Below are 10016 nucleotides of genomic sequence, written 5' to 3' on the forward strand. Positions count from 1 at the left end.
GCCCAGATCAGATCTTGAGAAGGTGTGTTAGGGGAGAGGAAGTCTTTAACATCCTCCTGACCTGTCATGACGGGCCTTGTGGAGGTCATTTTGTAGCAAAAAGAATTTCCTTCAAGATATTGCAAGCAGGCTACTACTGGTCCACTCTTCATCGGGATGTGAGGAGATATACAAGCCAGTGTGATCGGTGTCAGAGGATGGGGAAATCCACTCGAATGAATGAAATTCCCATGCAACCTCAAGTGAATTTTGAGCCATTTGAGAAGTAGGGCATGGACTTTGTGGGGCCTATCAACCCCCCTTCAAAGCAGAAGTAGTACATCATTGTGTGCACTGGCTACCTGACAAAGTGGGCAGAGACAAAAGCAATCAAAGCAATGACGAAGGAAAAAGTAGCTGAGTTTTTGAGGGCAAACATATTCTACAAGTTCGGGTATCCAGGAGAGTTGGTCACAGACCAAGGTAGTCAGTTCACTTCCAACCTGATTGAAGACCTGCTCACACATCATAAGATCAAGCACATGACTTCCACTCCTTACCATCCACAAGCCAATGGGAAAGTGGAGGTCACTAACAGAGCATTGGAAGGGATCCTAACCAAGGTAGTGAGCAGCAACAGAAAATACTAGGCAGACAGATTAGTTGAAGCCACTTGGGCATACAACACAACATGGAAGACCACCACCGAGTTCACACACTATGAATTGGTCTATGGGAAGAAGGCTTTGCTTTCCATAGAATTTGAATTCAATACCCTAAGGATGGTAGCTCAGTTGGACGTAGACCTCAGCCATGCACAAAAAGAGATATTACTTCAGCTCAATGGATTGGATGAATAAAGATTGCAGGCCCTTCTCCATACAGAGGTAGTTCATCTTTAGAGAAAGACATGGCATGACAGAAATATCAGGGAGAAGCAATTCCAAGAGGGAGATTGGGTACTACTCTATGATTCAAGATAGAAAGATTTCAAAGGCAAGCTGAGGATAAGATGGCTGGGACCCTACATTGTGGAGAAATGCAATGACAATGGCTCAGTTCTAATCAAAACCATTGATGATGAAGCCATCCCCATGCTTGTCAATGGACATCGGTTGAAAGTCTACAAGAAACCCCTATCCAAGCGAGAGTTTATTGAAGATTTGAATAAAATAGTGATGGTAGTGGAGCATGTCTTAGCTTCCACTTCACCCACTCACTGAAGAAAAAAGAAAGAAATAAGGACTCAAGTGAAAACCTCCATGAGGCGATTGAGTCCCATCATTGGGTTGAAAACCTCTTTTGAGGTGGCCCAATGATGTCAAAAGAAAAAAGGAAGAGAATAAGATCCCTAGGTGAAAACCTCCCTTGGAGGAGCCCAGGGTAGGCAACTAAGGTGAAAACCTCTCTGAGGTGCCCTAGTTGTTTTCAAAAAAAAAAAAAGGAGAAGAGAAAAATGAATTTTTATTGCATTGCAGGTTTGCAGGAGGACTACAGGGAGCAGGAGAAGGTGCCAAGGGGACCCTGACATTCACACCACCATCCATCTCATCTTCTCCACACCTTCCTCCATCATTTTTGGTATCTCTTTCACCCCACTGTACCTCTTCTTTCCAAAACTGTGTTTTCTACAGGAGGCTCCTATAGGAATTATAGAGAGTCAAAAATGTCTACAGAAGGAAGTTTGAGGGACAAGAAAATCTTCATGAGGAACCTATAATCCCTCTTACCATCTTCAAACCTATTTCCATCATTTCCAAGCTTGCATCACACTCCAAGAATCATTATTTTTTTTTCCTTTCCAAGAAAAAAACATAGAAAAACATTTTTTCAGTTTTGAAAAAAAAAAACAAAAATAAAAGGAGGAAAAGGTACCATCAACTTCACCTGAAACTTACCTACTATCCCTCCATCATGCATCTCCACCTCTGGCATCATTCTCAAGCTCCAAGCATAGGGAAATAGCTAAAGTTTCAAGGGGAGAAGCAACTACAAGAGCTCTTGTAGGAATTCTTGTAGCAGTGGATCCCATAGAAGTCCAGCACCAATAGCAAAAGAGTGCACATCTGTAGGTTGAAAAGGCACATGCAGCTTAGCTCCAGCAAAAGAAGAACCTGCAAAAGTACACAACCACACATTAGCTAGCAGAGACAACATGCATGAAGGAAAATGAAGGCATGCAGCAGAGAGAGCCACAACACCTCACAGCCAATACACTCGGATCATAGGTAAGTAACTAAATCACTCCTCTATCTGCATTTGTGTAATTAGGAGTCATACGAAGGCAATGAGATGGTTGAGATCAAACGAGGGAAAGGTGGCCAGTTAACTTGGTCAGCTTCATTTAGTTGACTCCACTTATCCAAGATGTCACCCACACATGCGCATAGTCAACTCAAGCACAAGATGCCAAGGACAGGTAGTGGGAGGAAGAGTTAACTCCGACGCAATGATGAGGGATGATTACGAGGAGGGGCCACGATGACCAAGTAGGTGGGGACCAATGGTCTGAATATGGGCAACATACACCTTGCCAGCTTAACACTCATAACCGAAAATATCCATAAAGGGTAATGAGCACTCCTCCCCGAGCATTCTCACCACCTTTTCTTTAGCTTCTCCTCGTAACTCAGCCACACAACAGTCTTCTTGTGCCCCCATAGCCTCGTAACCACCATCCTCCATCAATTTCCTCCATATTTTCACTCTCAGCATCTTCTACAGGAGACCTACAGGTTTTCTACAGGAGCACCTACAGGAAATCTACAGGAGGGACAACGGGCTTCTACAGGAGGGGCAGTGAGTCATTTTGAAGGGAGAAAACACAATTTTTGGCACAAATTTCAGTCTGAAGAGGTAGGGTTCATGAATGCCCTCTAATCAAATATCAATATATGAAAGAAGTGGTCTCAATTTGAGGATGAAATAAGTCTTTAGGAGGGTAGAAATACATAAAAATAATTTCTGTTTCAAAAAAAAAACACAGTCTCCTCTATTTTTCTATTTCATTCGAAATTATTTGTCTCCACCTCCATATTTGGTTTTCAAAATAAGTATAGGTATTATGACAGGGGGGTTTATGAGAAAGGAGCCCACTAACTCCACTAGGCTCAATGCACACCCTCAAGTGGTGGACATATTCACAAGGGAAAACTTGATGAATTTCTTTGAGAAATTTAGAGGGTTTGATGATGAAATTTCCCAAGAATTTGCTCTCTCTCTGGTCCCTCACACAAGAACTCACACTACTGTAACCATTAGAAGCCTCTCCGTTGAAATAACCCCTGAATTCATTAGTAGGGTCACTACCCTTCCTCTTGGGCTGCCTTGGAGTAAAGATGAGAAACCAATTGGCCAGGCTGCCAAGAAGAAATTTTTCCAAAATAATGAAACCCCTGTTGAAGATAAAAATGGAATTAGAAGGGCTAGTATACCATATCCATGGGATGAGGTTATCTACCAAATAATCAAATACATTTCTTGTGAGGGGAGGTACAACATTGTTTATGGATATCATTTCAGAATCCTCCAAGAGATGAGATATGGCATGGATACCCCGCACATCAGAAGCTCAGTATCCCTTACTTTCTCCTTCAGTCCCTCATTGACTCCAGCACCAAGGTGCAAGAAGGAAATTCACAATAGTTAGCTCACCATGGCTTAATCAAAATCCTAGTAAAGGAAGTCCTCCATACCTTTACACTCCTTATAGCATGGGAATTTTTCTGAAATATGATAGCTGAGGATGACATAAAGGCATTAACCTATGATGTCAGTCCAGCTATCATTGAGGGAGAATAACAAGGAGGAGAAGATGAAGCCAGTGGTGACATAGTAGAAAAAGAGACAAAAGAGGTAGAAAATGAGCCAGATCAGGAGAAGGAAGAAGAGACAGAAGAGGAAGAAAAGGAGGCTGAGAAGGTAGAGCAAGGAGAAGAGTCCCCTGAGACTTTGGAGAGAGAAGCAACAGCTTCCCTCACTACCCTCAGTACACCAGTCAAGCCAAAGAAGACGAGGAAAAGAAAAACCTCCATGTATTTCAAGGCAAGGAAGAGTACAAGAATTAAAACAGGCAAACCTCAGCCCTCCTCAAAGACTCTCATTACCATTGAAGATTCACCATCTGCCAAGGTGGAAGAATCTCCTTCCAAGACACCCATAACCTATGAAAGAGGGACTATAAGACGTTCTACATGGAAGGGAAAGGCAATTCTACAGGACCAAAAACCAAACCTACAGGAGGCTGAAATAGTCCTACGGGAGACACTGTCCAAACTACAGGAGACTCAAAACCTGGAGGAAAGGATAGGAGGATAGACAAAGGTGAAATAAGAAGCACAAGAGCTACAAGAACTTGACCCCAGCCTAATCTTGACTCCTATTACAAAATACTTGAGGGAGGCAAGATAATCCCATAGAAATTCGCAATTTCACTATTTTTTGAATTGGAAAAAGAAAGAGTGAGAACACATAGGTGGATGCAGATAGCGAAATCCAAAGGAGTTGAGGATATTGGTCACATGGAAAACAAACTCAGGGAAATGGGCAGGGAATTGAGTGCTTTCCGAGACAGAGAAGCCATCACAAGAAGCCACCTTGAGAAGGAGAATGAAATACTAAGGAGGCAACTGCAAGAGAAAGGGACTCATTTGGCATATATGGCCAGCTTATCCATGGAGGCATTACAATCCAGAACACCAGCCAAATCTTATGGCCTCTATTTGAGGGATCAATGGCTTCAATTCCAAATAAAAACTTTGGTACAAAGAGGCACAATGCCTTTCCAAAAATACAGGCAGTTCATGGATCTGTGTGACCAAAGCACCTCAGAGGATAAAGCAAAGATGGCAGAGTTCTACCTACACAACATGGCCCTCATAGACATGAATGTGTGGGACCCCAATGCCAAGCTAGGGGATCTGCAATTAATGGCCATGGCCTCATGGAAGAACCATGAAGAATTGAGGGTAGTAGAAATGAAAAGATTGATGATAAAAGAGTAGAATGAACCATTAATGATCAGAGCTGAGCCATCAGATCCTATGGCACTCATAAACACACACAACCTGCTTTCCAATGACCCTCAGATTGCCCCTAGATATCTAGCCAATCAGGCACAAGCCATTGCACACTTTGAAGATATGCAAAGGCTACTTGGGGATGACTGTGTGCATGCATGCATGAGAAGATGGAACACCATACCCCACAACTTGCAGATCAGAGAATACCATTCCCCAATGAGGCTGAGGGAGGCATTGAAAAGAGTGACAATGTACAAGTACTCCATGCAAAGGCTGAAGGTCAACTGGATTGGCCTCAAATTGAGTCCTCCACCCCTATTAGGTATTCTGGAAGGTAGAAGAGAAGAAGAAGAGAAGGAGCAGTGGAAGGACATAGACAGAACAATAGGATTTTATGGAGAACATGAGCAGACCACATCAGAATCTTGGAATGTTAGGGAGGCCACTAGGGCCATAAAAGATGAAGAGATTGACTAGGTTGCTCAGAGGATGAGCAACACCTTTAGTAGGGGGGTGATGATGAGCCTCATAAATGGGTAATTATATAGGCTAGTTTTACCTTCTAACCTAGTCAAATAAAAAATTCTCTTAGCTTATTGTATGATTTTCTGATTATATTTATGCTTATAGGGTGAGTTGAGTTAGTTATTATGCCATGTGGTCTAACATGTATTTAATGCAGATTATTGATGGATTTCGAGGTCAAAGTCAAGGATCTAGTGGCCAAACTACAACAATAACTCAAAGTGGACAGAGGAGAGGACTTATAGGAGGGAATCTCCCTCATTTATTGCTCCTCACTTCGAATTCCCCTTCATTCAGCTCAGAGTACAAGCAGCCAAATCATGCACTAGAAGGTAGCCGAGCAAGTGGAAGATGATTGAGAGTTATCTCGAGTTTTAAGAGCCAAGCATCCTTTATTTTATGGAAGTTGTTGGTAGCTTCAAATGTATAAGTAGAGATGCCTAGGGCCTAACTAGGGTTGAATTTTTTCTTATGTAAACTCCGCTCAAATTTCTAGCTCACTATTTTATGACAGTGTAATGTAATCTTGCTATTCTTTGATAATGAAGTTGGAATCCTTTTCGAACTAGCACTGAGTTACCTCAAAGGGTTGAAGCTCTTGGGTTAGGGCCCAATCCAAGCAGCCAAGCTCCTATTTACTTGTATTTATATTCTTTGCTTCAGTTGTAGATTAGTTTGCTGTTAGATGTATTTCTTTTATGGTTGAGAATAGGTTGCTTTTGATGATTTAGTAGCTTGCTTCCATTTGTGCTTTTTGTAGTAGGTTAAGCAGTGATCATAAAAGATTCAAAAGGTTAGAGACAGTGGCTTAGCCTCTCTTCCTCCCTCTGGGACCATGATTTGAGGCAAAGACTCTCTTGTTGCCCCAAAAACATAGATTTTCTTCATTCCTAGGACTTCTAGTGTTTGCAGCTCTCTAGTAGGTTGATAGTCCAGTTTTGTTTTGCTTTAGATCTTCTTCATCAAGTTCACTTCCTGATTTATAATATTCCTTTTGCGTGCTTTCATTTCTTACAGTATTTCCCAGCATTTCCTTCTATGCATCATAGTTTAGGCCATTTTAATGTAAAACTATGTTTTTCCTAGAATGCACTCCTTTAAATAGTTGCTTGATTTTCTTGGTATCTATGCAACAGATCTCTTCCAGCAATAGGCTAGCTTGCAAAAAATCACACCATCCATCTAATTCATGCCCTATAGGTCTCCCAAACCTCACCTCAATTCTGCCCTAGTTTCCTTCGTTTTTCATAGACCTTCTTCCTCTCTCCTTAAGCAAACCCAATCATCTTTCTCTCTCCTGGTGATTCATGGTAGACCTTAGGAACCCTAACACCTCATTCCAACCTTCATCCACCTTTTCCACCCACTCTCACACCCTAAAAAAAGCAAAAGTTTCTCTCGGCCTCCTCCTGTAGGCCTCATGTAGTTTTTCATGTAGGCTTTATTTTAAGGATGAGTGTGGAAAAATCCTCCAGAAGGCCACCTAAGACCTCCTAGGGCCCATCCACACCATCCTACACCATCTCAAGCTCCAAAACCACCCTCTAATGCCATCTGTTTGTCACACACAATAAATTAGATGCATGTTAAATTCACATAAAAACACATAAAAATCCAAAAATATGTTTTTTGCTTATTTACTTATAGAAATAGCATGGTTAGATGTTGTTTACTTCCTTGAGTAGGTAATGGCATTTCTTTCATGGTTTTCGTAGTGTTTTTTGACAAAAGTAGAATTAGCTTGTTAATTAGGGTTTACTAGGTTTTGCTTTACATTCCAGTCTTTCTCCTTTCTACAATTAGAATAGCATATGTAGAGTAATATTTATTTCTTTCATCATACATAGAGCTTCTTCTGAAATCTATAGAAGTTGGCTTGAGCTCCTAGTGATCTTGCACCGGCTGACCAAGTGACAACCTGCAGTGAGAACTAGTACTTGTGCATACAACACCGACGCTTCCAAGTTTGTTACAAACTACCAAGTTGATAAAAGTAAAGTTGGCATCCTAGGAGTTGTAGCATTCTTGCTGCAATACTGGCGCTCACCAAAGCTCCTGCACTTTGATTTTAGATGGAGAAGTAGAGCACTAGAAGAATCGGCTGGATGAAGCAACAATGCTTAATTGCAACATGATGGTTAGATCACTGTGTTGCGTGACAACAGAAGCAAGGGATCTACCTACATATGATGGGTTGACAACAGTGGATGAATTTCTGAACAAATTTGAAAGCACAGTACCAAAATAGCAGCAGTTCGCTGCTCTGAAATGGGTGCTACGCGCGACACCCACAAGATGGTGGGGTACACATCAGAGAAGTTTTGAGGACTGGCACGGATGCAAGAGGATGATGCGCCTACGATTTGGAAAACCCCAGCTAAGGATGAGAGCCAGTCACCAGGGGCAGAACAACTTTTGTGCCCACTTTTCTCGATGGGTATAGACATATGCTATGCAGCCCGCACAAGTGCCAACCACTCCCCAAATAGAGAATCAGAACAAAACACAGCAGCAGGAAAGGTGAAGCGCACCAAGGACTATCCACGGAGAAGCATTCGGTAGGGTGTGCGAAGTGCTGAACAGGGTTCACCAAGTGAAATGCACTAAATGGGACCTGTGCATACCAGCTATTCGATGGGCCTATAGGACCATGTACAAAACCCTAACTGCAAAAACGATTCTAAGGTTCAGGAATAGGATAGGGACTGTAATTTTTGAGGGGCATGCAATGATGAATCCACACATAATAGCACCTGTAGGTGTGATAGTGCGCGAAGCCCAGGACGAAGACATCACACAATTATGCGAGGTAGAATGCATAAGACTTCAGGAAGCCATTCAGCGAGGGAACCTTAGAATTCACAAACTTGAAAAGGACCGGGTACGATTAAGGAAGAAAAGCATTTTGTTAGATGAAGAAGTCAAGAGGATGGAAAATGAGATCAAGCGAGCATGTCTCGTCGATAAACCAAGGATGACAAAGCAAGGTGTGAATGATCATACTCATGAGTTAGAATACTATCGCCAATAATTAATCAGTCTACTGCCATGGCTAGGACCACATATCACCACACGTAGTAACCAGGGGAATGCACTGCATACAGTAGAGTGCGCGACGCCGACTGTCGTGAGGGAAATTAAGGATTTTCCATGGACTATACTGGAATGTGAGCTGGAGCCTCACACAGGTGGTGCGACCACTTGACTAGCCATAGGAAGCACAATCTTAGCACTGCAGGAAGTTGAAAGAGAGCGCGGGACTATAAAAGAGTCTGTTTGGGAGCTGCACGATAAGAGAGGTGCACACAAAGTCAGCATGTCACAAGGTTCGTGCCCGCACACGGGGGGCTGCACTACTGCACAGGTAGGCTGGGAAGTGACCGTTGGTGTCACTATTCGTGACAGGATGTCTGGTTTGAGGCCAAATGGAGCGGGTGGCAGATATTTTAGACAACAGTTATGGGCAAGATTTTGGAAAATATGCCACCAAGAAAGCATTAATGGCCTGGAATTGGGGGGGACGGTCGAATTTGAATTCAAAAGGCACTATAAAACTCTAGGGGCTAGCCATGAGACAACACTTGTTCACTTGAGACTTCAGCAGTTGAATAAAGCACAAAGTGTTGAGCACTGAGTAATATTCGAGCCCTAGGTTCGCGAAAGTCTGCATACAGTACAGACAAGATGACGGATACCAGCGCAGGTTTGGGCTTTGAATAAGGAACCACTGGCAAGGCCGCCCCAACCCACACGGTACATGATGTTCCCGAAGATACTGGGGTGGCGCTAGAAATCCAAAAATCCCTTCAAACGCCGAGACTGGAAAAAGATAAGCAGACAATGTGACCACTCCGCATTTCCTTGAGCAATTTTCAGTTCGGTAAGCTATCAATGGAGGAAAAGGGCAAGGTTGTCACCATTGAGTCATAGGAAGAGGAGGAGGACATATAGGCTATGATTGTCGAGGTAGAGGAAGAAGAAGACGTGGAGGCAAACATCTAACTGATGCGCTCTGCAACAAAATTGCCCAAGTATGTCCCTCTGCGAAAGGGGAAAGCTAAGGTACCAAAGGACCTGGATGCAATGAAGAGTGTGATCCAGACCCCGCTCCTCCCCGATGGAATTACCTTTGAGGGTCCGCTCCTAGGACGTGTGCCCACCCTAAAATTTGAAGACTGGGACCTCGCGGATAGCAAGAAGTTCCCACACTTAGAGATGGAGAGCCTAATGAAACAGAATATGGAGGGGCTGGTGATCACATTACAACCGTGAAAATGGCTGCGTGGTGTGGAGAAGGCTCATTTGCATCATCTACTATGGATACCACACTTTATCCACACGCCCATCGCCATTTTTGTCGTTAGGCAGCTGCTTTGCCTGGTGTATGATGGGTACTTATGGCTGGAGGAGCCTATTCTGATCACGATGGATCTCATCCATAGAATTTCTTGGCTTCCCTGTAAGGGAAAGGACCCCGCAACGATAGCTGGA

The sequence above is a fragment of the Pinus tabuliformis genome, chromosome 4_2 (genome assembly GCF_031772625.1).
Source record: "Pinus tabuliformis cultivar Carrire ecotype Pingquan chromosome 4_2, CPIR1, whole genome shotgun sequence".
Lineage (NCBI taxonomy): Eukaryota > Viridiplantae > Streptophyta > Pinopsida > Pinales > Pinaceae > Pinus > Pinus tabuliformis.